Source organism: Cavia porcellus, unplaced genomic scaffold, assembly GCF_034190915.1.
Source record: "Cavia porcellus strain 051 isolate PalLab524CR breed Dunkin Hartley unplaced genomic scaffold, mCavPor4.1 scaffold_17, whole genome shotgun sequence".
NCBI lineage: Eukaryota > Metazoa > Chordata > Mammalia > Rodentia > Caviidae > Cavia > Cavia porcellus.
The window spans coordinates 68,208,784-68,220,261 of NW_026947500.1; the positions used below are offsets into that span (position 1 = coordinate 68,208,784).

Here is an 11,478-nt window from a genome sequence, read left to right on the forward strand (position 1 = left end):
TGGTGCTATTTTTCCAAATAAATAAAAAATGCAGTATGTTGCCTTCTTCTATAAAGGTAAGATCTGTATTTTTCATTTTCATTCCTAGTCATTTCATACCCAGCCTGATGTCTTAGTGATGGTGATTCTTTGCCTTTGGAGTTTTACCAGAAAAGCTTAGCAAATGCCTACATAACATAAAATTTTCATTTAAAAATCATAATAGAGAAAACAAAGCTATTAATAGATATTAACCTGTGCACTGATTTCAGATTTTTAGATAGCTTAACACTAATATTTCAAAAAACAAGGCTTGAAAGCATCTTGCCCAAAGAGTAAACCTCACTCAGGCTGTTAGTCAAATTCTGCTTGATAATTTGTTTGTCACATACTCTTTCATCATAGGACAATCAATAATCATCTAATTTCTTCTTTACTTAAATTGATTGTTAGCCTATCTATAATAATGAAAATAAAAAATGTGGTACATATTTTAAGTTAACTGATTCTACTGGGTCTCATGATTTCTATTATTTCAACACCATGATTCTGTGCCCTTGCAGAAACAATCTCTCAGTTAAGAAAAATAAGGTATAAATTTCAGGGCTTACAAAGAGAAAAAAGGGATTCCTTGTCCAACCCTTTCTTCCTTAAAATAATTAAATTTGATTTAAATGTTAAAGATCAAACAAACATTTTCCAAAAAATGAAGCCAAGCCACAAAACAGCCAGCTAGTTATGGAAGACAATGCCGATAGTGGAGGATCATCATGGTAGCTTCAGCTCAAGCTCTGGTCTCTGTCTGCTCTGGCTTCTCTTCTTCCTTTCCTGCCAGCCCAGCAAGAGATCCAAAGGAGAAAGTGCTTTCACACTGCTGGATGGAGGAGACTTGTGACACTACAGACATTTGAATAGAGGAGTTATTTTTTTTAAAAAAATGCTTTCCAAGATCATACTGAACAAGGTCTCTTCTTGCTATTGCTTTAAGCAGTTCGATACACTAAATCACTTTATACTTCAAACAAGCATCTTTAGTGAGTAAGCTCTGGTGAAATTTTTCCCCAGTGCTGACATTGAAATGGTCAATCTCTGAGTGGATAAGCATGTGCAGTTTTAGGTTCTGAATGTAGGTGAATCGCACCCCATGGATTGGACACTGAAACAGTCTGTCTGGCTCATTTGGACTTGGTGGTTCTATACTGATGGTAGAAACAGCAATATAGGATACCGAACATTTTTCCATTGATCATCATCATTTGCATGAGCACTAGTGCTAGAAGTGCCTTGTATTATAGGCAACCCTCAGTAGCACCTAAATGTACTGAGTCTATATTGGAAGACTACTTTTGGACTCATTCACTTCCTGCTGATTACTCAGCAAATTCTGAGATGTACTAACAGACTGGGATACTCCCTCATGGATTTCCTCATCACTTCTCCTTTCTACTTTGACTCAGACATCCTCTTCGGAAACCAGAGGCAAGGCAGTTTTTGTGCTCTCAGAAGTCACACAATTACTCATTCTCCCACCTGCCAGGTAATTCTCAAATCTGAGTTTTCTGACTTCTTAACTTTCTCAGGCTGAACCCATTGACCAATTCCAAAAGGAAAAGTCCCAAGTAAAGTTCAGGACATATTCAGTGTTTTATTTCTACTTTCTGTGTAGGAATTTGAAGAATTCAATACCTAGGGAAAACTTGTTTGTGTGCCACACTTTATAGGACTCTCAGGAGACGAAATCATGTATTTTCTGCAGTTTGTCAGGGATTCTCAGCAGACAGGAGTGGTTCTTTCCACACTGTGCTGTGAAGATCCTGAAAAAAATGCATGTATTTTGAGAAGTAAAATTGAAGTTAGAATTATTTTCTAGCCCAGGATTCAGACTCTTTTCTGACTAGTTATTTAGTGTATATATTCCATAAAATAATTTTTTCATGACCTCTGAGGATGTGCTGGTAATTCTAAACATTTGCATATAGCTGACTGCAGGTGGAACAATAGAAATAGCTTCTGTGTTCACAGAGGTACATAAGTATATTCTAAAGTAAAAATAAAGCCAGTCACTCTAACATGATGGAGATCCAGCACATTTTTGTTCTCATCTTCTCCTTGGTATAGAGTTTAGACTGAAGGAAATCACTGCAAGCTACTAAGACCACGTTGGGCACTGCCAAGATTTTATTCTGTACATGAATACTGATATCACAGAAATGTCCATCATTTCACAGCATATTTAGTTTTCCAAGCATTTTTATATGAGAAAAGAATCTATGAGTCAAAGTTTTCATTTCTTTGCGTTCGTCTACTAGAGATACTCTTCAAGGATGTGAATTGATCTGAAATGTCTTGGATTAGGATCAAGTGGTTCAAGAAGGAAACATGTTTTCAGAGCAAGTATCAATCAGCATCCAAGCACCAGCTGCTGGCATCAATCTGGCAGGCCTGCTTCTCCTTCAATTCCCTAAGAGCAATAGACCACATCTCAGGCCACTACGCCAAGGCTTGGGCACAGCTAGAGAACAGTGCAGCCTGCAGGAGTTAAGTCCAGCCACCTAGAGGGGCCTGAGAGTAGTCTCAATGGGATGGTTTGAAGCAAGCCATGGGCACACCAGGGACAGAACAAGCCAGTGTCCCCCAAGGATCAGCCACACTGGAACTTGAATGAATGACCAAGAATGCAATAGTCCATCCTTCCTGCCATGAGTGAGCCACAGGCACACCAGTGAGAGAAAAAGTCAGCATCTTCTGAGATTCAGCCATGCTGGAACTTGGGGAACCAATCAAGAAAGGAACAAGCTACCCTTTCTGATAAGTGGCATGAGCCACGGGCATGCAAGGGAGAGGATAAGTCAGTGTCTCCCATGAACCCACCAGCACACGGGCTGAGAATCAAAAGTCCTGTGGGCCTTCCACCCCCACAAACTCCCTGTTACAAACTGGATGGTTTCAAGGTCAGCCAGAGTTAATAGCAGCTAAGGTACACAAAACAACTAAACGCTTGTATTGTTTGGTTGATTATACTGGACTGGGGCCAGAGGTCTGAGCATCTCTTGAGAGGATGACAGTATGCAACATAGCAAATATGGGGGATTTCCTTCTATCTTGTTTTTGAAGGCAAATATTGTTTTCACTGTTTTGCTTTGTTCTGATTAATTGTCTTGCTCTATTCAATATTCTGTTTTGATTGGTTTTGTAGTGTTCTGTTTTTGGTTTGATTTTGCTATACCTGATTGAATGGGCAACCATTGTGAAGATAACTAGATATACTATGATATCATATTACTGTTATACCGGCATCCTGCTGTGAAGTTCTGTACCAGTTTCACTGCATTGTCTTGATTGGCTTTGTTCTGTACTGTTTTGTTGCATTTTACTAACTTTAACATTTTTTTAAAAAGAAAGAAAAGGGGAATGGTTGGCCCAGGGTGAGTAGCAGATGGGGGAGCACACAGGGCTTCAGTTTTCCCCAGTGGTTTGAGGGTCGCTGCTCCACACACATTTTAGATTTACATAATGATCACATCCATCCTAGGCATTTTGCACCTGTACATTGTATATTTTAATTCCTTTTCCTCCCATTCCTCTATCCTACCTTCAACCTCTCTTCCTCTTTTGTTTACAGAAGCTTTGTTTCCAGCTTTTCTTCTTTTCTCATTGCTTTTCTCTTCCCTTCTTCCTTTCCCCCTCTCCCCTCCCTATTCCCATTCTATGTTGAGATTTTTCCATTTCCTAGACCTAGTAAGAGTTTTGGTACTTCTTTGCACTTTGTATTTTTCATGCCAGAGCAACAATATGATATTAGCACATTTGTGTTCTTTCTTTCATGATTTTATTTCAAAAAATTCTGAAACGGATGTAACCAAAATCAACATTCTTGATTTTGGACAGTGTTATGCCTGGTCAGGATTTGTTGTGGTTGTTTTGTGTGTGCTGTTGACACGATCTCTGCTGTTCCTACTTAAAATATTTGCTAATTTGAATAAATAAATCTTGGGAACTAGGAAGCTATTGATTGATCATACTCTCTGCATCTCCACCTCTTCTCTCAGAGTCCTCAGAGCTCCCCTACCAGATAAAAAGAAAATCGCTGGACAGTGATGAACTTGTATCAGGATCAGAAAGACGTCAGGAAGAGAGTGTACCAGGGTTAACTCTGATTCCTTACAAATTCGTATGCTCAGATCCTAACTCCCAATATGACAGAATAGTACTAAATTTGGAGGTCTAGTTCTGGAGAGTTTTATACATATACCAACTCCCCAAGATGCATGTAGTCAATATGTACTGAAAATATGTACAAATAAAAAATGAAAATGAAGCAAATTATAAACCTGGGTATTAGGCATTGTTAGCTTACTTACATAATTTAAAATTATTAGTACAGAAATAAGGCAAAAGTCTTTTAAAATCTAATGGTACTTAATTAAGAATGTGGCCATTAGAGTGACCTCTAAATCCAATCTGATTCAGTTTCTATTATGAAGAGAAAATTAGGACACAGGCTTGCAAACAGGGAAGATGACAGGAATACACTGAGTGAAGACAAGACATCCACATCCCAAGGGGAGAAACCCTAGGAAAAAACTAATTCTTTTTATATCCTAGTTATTCAAATTTTGGGCTTGAGAACTGAGACAACATAAATTTTAGGCATTATACTACCTAGACTGCTACATTGTTATATAGCAGCTATATACATACAGCTATATGCATACAGCTATAATTATAATCCGTACACTTTACCACCATGTCTCAAATAAACATGAGAATATATCATGAAACTAAGAACTTGAGATGGAACAGATTCTTAGTGCTATGCAGGATGAGAGATGAGTGAATAATGGTGAAAATGTAAATGAGATTGTGTCAACAATGTGACAGTCAAACAGGCTCATGAGGCATCTGTGTTGTATCATTTTATGTACGAAACTTTATTTTAAGAAGAAAAAAACAGAACTTCAAAACAAGATAAAAAGATAGTAACTATAATTAATACATTGCAAATTTTTATTCTCAAAGTAGTGAGAGTAGAAGATATAGGCATAAAATATTGTTCAAACAACAATAATGTAAACCTTTATTTTCAAGAACTAAGAGGATGCAGTAGTATAACTATCTTAACTATCTTGCATAAATGCATATGTTGTTTTCCCTTTTCCTTCTTTCATTTTTCCTTCCCCATCACAATTTATCTTTCATTTTGAACAGTTTCTTACCAATTCACAATATCTATTGGATCTTATTTACTTACTCAGCTTCTCTCAGTAGTGAGACAATATGGTGCTTACACACGTGGGTCTGGTTTACTTTAGCTATGACTACGGTCTCCTGATGAAGCCATTTACCTAGAAAATCTCAACTTTATCCTTCTTTTACAAAAGAGTACTATTGCATGCATTTACAATGGTTTTCCCTGCCTGAAATTGTAGCACAACACCCCCGTAAGTATAAATCATAAACCAAGAGATTTTAAGTTACCTGATTGCCTTCACTGAGGATGACACTCAACATCTAATCTGTACTGGCAACACAGAAGATCTGGCTCAGCAAAAGCAGACTCTCAGATTCAGTCAGTGGGATTTGGGTCAAACAGGATCATCACTGTGAAAAAGTGCAGCTGTTGTTACCTGACTGAGCACTTTGTGGTAAAATATTCATTGGCCAATTCTTACAATGTCTTTATTCCTCAGGGTTCAATATCCAAACTCCTCATTAGATCAAAGTGTTTCTTTCATTCTGATCCCTGGAGAGACATTCTAAAAAGGAAACTTGAAATCAGGAACTCAGAATGACTGATTCCCTGACCCTTGAGGGTGGGTGCACTCATCCAAGTCTCTTCATGATTTCTACTCACCTTCATTTTACCTACCTTGCATTTATAACAAAAGTTTTTTTTTAGTAAATTTGTGCTTTCTCTTTTACCTACTTCCATGTATGTAATAATAATATGGAGAATAACTGAGTTTCAGCTGTAAAATACAATATATATTTTTATATATAATTATACATATAGACAAGTATAAAATTAAAAACAGCAATGTTTCCTCACAAATGCATGATGGATTCTTTAAATTGTTCTTTATCATGGAAGTATCTTGCTTTTCCATCAATTTTGAAAGATGCTTTTGCAGGTACATCAATCTGAGTTGGAAGTTGTTTTTTTTTTTAAGAGTTTGAAACACTTCACTCCAAACTCTTCTTGACTTGATGTTCTGTGTTGATAAGTCTGCTGTGATTCTGAGTGGTTTTCCATTGGTAACCTGTTTCTTTTTCTCTAATAGCTTTCAATATTCTGTTCTTCCATTGAATTTCTGGGATCTTGATTATTATATGTTTGGGGTAGATTTACTTTGGATATGGCTAGTTGGAATTCTATATGCCTCACTTATCAACATGCCAGACCCATTTCCTATTTTTGGGAAGTTTTCTTCTATTACTTTTGTATATAACTTTTTAATTTCATTTGTGTTGACCCGTGCTTCTTCACCAACATCTATAACTCTCAAATTATGCTCCTTTGCATCATCTTGTAGACATTGAATCCTTCCCTGACTCCCTGTTATTTTTAAGAGATCTTTCCTTTCACAATCACTAGCTGCAAATCCCATCTTCAAGGACTGAAAGTCTACCTGTAGTCTCTTTCAAGTGGTTTTGCCACCTTTTGATTGACTTTTTAATTTCCTGGATCTGTCTTTCAATCTGTTTCATGCACTGTAATTCCTTTCTGTATTCATTCAAGGTTTCCATCACTTTCCTGTGCTCATCTTTATAAAATCTCTATCCAATATAGATATGCCAAGCAATTCTTTCTATATGTTTGTGATTTCTTCTTTTCCCTGAGACATTATTTCTGAATTGACTGCTTTTACAATCTCATGAAGCTGTTTCATTACTTCAGTGCTATCCGCAGAGATTTCAGGTGTATGAATTCCATTTTCTTCCATGCCTTAATCTCCCAGACTTGTTCTGTGTGGGCTAGAGGTCTGAGATTGCCTTTTGCGCCTTCATCTGTGGGACCTCAGGCTCTTCCCATGTTGGCTGCTCTTCCACAGTGTAGGGGAATGGGACAGGCACCTGGGTTCCTCTAACTCTAGGTTACAGTAAGATAGCAGGGCATAGAGCAGGCTTCTCTAGACCTGTGTAGCTACACTGGGGCTTTGATGATCAGAAGTGCAGGGAGATGTGGATGCTTCTATCAGCCTGTGTGTCTACACTGAGAATCCTGTGATGGTGGCAGGTACACAGGGGTGTGTTTGTCTGATTCTGCTGGTGGGTGATGGCTGCTTGAAAGAATCAAGGGCCTTCAAAGCTTGTCTACAGTTAAACAGAGCTTATCTTGATGTATGTCCCTGCTTCTGTGGCTACCTACAGTAAAAGGTCTTCCAGTAGCAGCAACCAGATCTATTGGCTCTCTCTGCCTGCACTGGCCACCTGCTGTCTGCCCCCACCTGGTTAGCTCCCTCTGCTACTATTTGGTTTGCTGGTGGCTGTTAGAGTGAACACAGGGGCAGGGCTGGCCCTCTGCCTCCCAGCTGCTTATCTGTGGGGATCTACAATGATGATTGCCAGAGGGTGCACAGGCAGTCAAGAACAGAGCCACCATCATGATTGTTAGAGTACACACAGGGGTGGGGCTGGCTGCCAGCTCCAAGCCAAGTTGGTTACAGGTGAGGAACCTTAGTGATGGCTGTTGGAATGCACACAGGGGTGAGGTTCAGTTCAAGCAGTTTCCACCAGACTGCCCATCTAGGAGTTGCTGGATGGAGTTGGCTGCAGTTCTGGTTCAGAACTTATCCAGCCTGACTCTAAAATGGCTCCTGGCCAATCATTATTTCCCATGGGAGTACTGAGTCCTCTGCACTCATCACCAGCCAGTGCAGTGCTGTGTCTGTCACTCCCCTCCACTGCAGCATCTCCTTGAGGGGCTTCTGCATTTGCTAGCGCCACCATCACCATGCATCCCCAGGCTCACACAACTCTCATAGAGTGGTCCAGTTCCAGGTGAAGGCACTGCCTGCCACCACCTTCTTCTTCATTTAAGTTTTTCTTTTTACTCTCTCGGTGTGCTTCAATTCTTATTTTAGATTCTCTCTGGGTCCAGGGGACCCACTTCCTTACTTCTTGTCTTACACACAATGCTATATTCTGGCATCTGAACTGTTTCTCTCAGAGAGGCTGTTTATTCTGCTGCTTACTGTTCCACCGTCATCCCAGAGATTGACAGGCAGGTGCTCATGCCACTGAGCTAAATCCCCAGTCCTAAAATCTTCTTGACAACACAACTAAACCTAAAGAAAACTGAGAGATATTCTAGAAAAAAATAGAAATAATCACAATTACAAGTACAACACTAGAAATAGCAAGCAGTCATCAAGAAGGACAAGTAATTAAACAGAGGGTTAAAAGAAGGAAACCAACAACATAAAAATAATGTTACAAAGATTAGCAAACATATATATATATATATATATATATATATATATATATATATAAAGTTGTAACTATTATTGTAAATGGCCTTAATTCACCAGTCAAAAGAAACAGACTTAAATAGTAGATTAAGGAAAACATCCAACAATACGCTGTATACAATAAAAATATTTAACTCAAAAAATTCACAGATTTAATGTCAAAGAACTGAAAACAGCACTCCATGTGGCATGAACTCAGAAAAAATCAGGAGTAGCAATTCTATTTCCAAACAGTGTGAACTTGAAGCCAAAAGTGATCGAAAGAGATAAAGAATGTCACTACATACTTGTTAGAGGAAAACTTCAACAGAAAAAGATTATAATCATAAATATGGAATTACTAGCCATCTAAAGCAAATATTAGTAGACATGAAAAATCAGATAAGCAATCATAACAGTCATAATTGGAGACCTTGACCCCCATTGTCACAAAGAGACAGGTTATCTAGACAAAAAAATCAGCAAACAAATAATAGAACTGAATGAAGCTTGTGAACAAATGGACTTAGTAAATGTGTACAATGTGTTGCATACAAAACATCAAAATATACATTTTTTCATCTGCACATGAGAAAGTCTCTAAAATAGGATATACTTAAATAGATTTCAAAGAATTGAAATTATTCCATACATTTTCTCAGACTATAGTGCAATTGGAAATCAATGACAAAAGAAATAACAAAAACTCCATAAACACATGAAAAATAGATAATACCCTTTTGAATAATCAATGGGTTGCAGAGGAAATTTAAGAATAAATTTAAAATATGTACAAGAATAAATTCAAATACAAATTACAAGAACCTTTGGAATGCATTGAAAGTGGTCATCAAGGGAAATGTATTGTGGTGAATTCTTACATCAGGAAAACAGAAGGATCACTAATAAACAAACTAATGCTGTATCTCAAATATCTAGAAAAAGAACAAGCAGTCAGGAAAATATCCCAAAGAAGGGAGGAAATTATATACATATTTTTATTTTTTTATTTTAAAGAGATTAAAACAAAAGAGGACATAACAAAGCAAATCAGAACAGAACAATGTAAGTAACACAGTATTTCACCACAAGACAACCTGTAACTAACTGGAGGAAATTATAAAGGTCAGTGTAGAAATTAATGCAATTAAGACTAGGAAACAATATGAAAAATTAATGAATTGAAGAGTTGGTTCTTTAAAAGATTATATAAAATTAATAAATGCCCAGGAAACCTCATCAAAAAAGAAAAAAACCCCAAATTTATGTAATAAGAATTGAAAAGAGTGAAATTATTACCTACGTTGTGGAAATACAGAAGATCAACAAAACCTGTTTTAAAAAACTTTACTTTGAAAGGTTTAATAACACAAAAGAAATGGACAGATTTCTTGAAACATATGAATTACTAAGGCTGGATGTAAAACTGCTGAATAACTCAATTTCAGTTAATAACACTGAAAATGTAATTAGAATCATACCAACAAGAAAAGCCCAGGCCCTCATGGATTCATTGCTGAATACTACAAGAAATTTAAGGAAGACATAATTCCAACACTCCTCAAACTCTCAAATGAAATTGAAAGAGAAGGCCATTTGCAGAATGCATAAGAGATTAACAAGTCACCAAGGAGTGAGCACTCCCTGAGAATCATCGCTATGCTTAGGCCACTGAGGAAGAGAGTCAAATGCCTGCACCTTCTGGTGTGCAGGCTGGTAAACAAGAGCCAAATTCAGCCCCCCCCAACCCCATAAGTGATCGACTGATCTGAAGAAATACAGGGTGTGATGATGGCTATTGTGATAAGATACAATTTAGTTTTTGAAGTGTTTAGCGTTTCACTATATTCTTATTTTACTAGGCTTTGGCATGATTTCACAATCATCACATACTACTATGGTAAAAAAAAGAGTCTTTCAGTTACATGGGCATAGTATGAGCTATAATATCTATTGGGCTCTTGGGTTTTATTGTATGAGCTCATCACATGTTTACCACTGATATAGATGTGGATACACAAACATATTTCACATCTGCCACTGTAATTATTTCAATTCCTACAGGAGTAAAAGTATTCCTTTGATTAGCAACATTACTGGCAGAAATATTAAATGATCTCTAGCAATATAATGAGCATTAGGATTTATTTTCCTATTTACTGTTGTGGGGTTAACAGGCATTGTTTTAGCAAATTCTTCATTAAACATTGTCTTGAGGTAGGCATTGTACATGATACCTACATAGTTGCACATTTTCACTATGTTTTATCCATAGAAGCTGTGTTATCCATTATAGGCAGATTTGCCCATTGATTCCCATTATTCTCAGGATATACTTTATTTTCTTTATTTTTTTAATTTTAAAAAATATTAAGATAAAAGAGGACATAATAACATAGGTGAGAACAGAACAATTTAAGCAACATAGTGTTGCACCACAAGACAACCGGACATAACTGTAGCTACCATAATGTCTCTTTCCTGGAAATATTTGAGTATACCTTCATACACTATAGTATCAAGCATAAAAAGAAAGTGTAAAACCATTCAAGAGAATGAAATATTACAGGGTATTCAGTACCAACAGAACATGAACAATCATTTCTATATTATCTCCTTGACTATAAAAACTTTTGTTTATACTATCACATATAATAAAATCTCAAAAGATACTACATCATAAAATCGATGGAGACAGAAGAACAAAAGCTTGATGGGACTTCAAAACAAGATGATATTAAATCAGCACTATTATAATGTCTTCTTTTCTTCAAAATAGCTGTTCATACCATCACAGACAACAAAATCAAACAGCCCAGAATAAAACCATTCTATTTAATTAATTAGAAGATAATAAAGACTCAAAGCAATATAATGGAGAATCATGGTTACCAGATACTTTTACCCATTCTTACCATTTCTTACATTAGGGAAACTATTCAGTATTTATACATGTGAGTTTGATTTATTTAATGTATGAGTATTGTCTGAAGCAGTGTCCATTTATTTATAAATATATCAATGTGATCATTCGTTATAGCTGAGTAGT

At 36.8% G+C, this 11,478-nt stretch overlaps 1 pseudogene; it reads right to left on the minus strand.

Annotated features, from left to right (window-relative positions):
• Positions 1–996: 996 nt before the first annotated feature.
• On the minus strand, positions 997–2,228 carry LOC100730781 (zinc finger and BTB domain-containing protein 44-like; annotated as a pseudogene).
• Between the last annotated feature and the right edge of the window lie 9,250 nt (positions 2,229–11,478).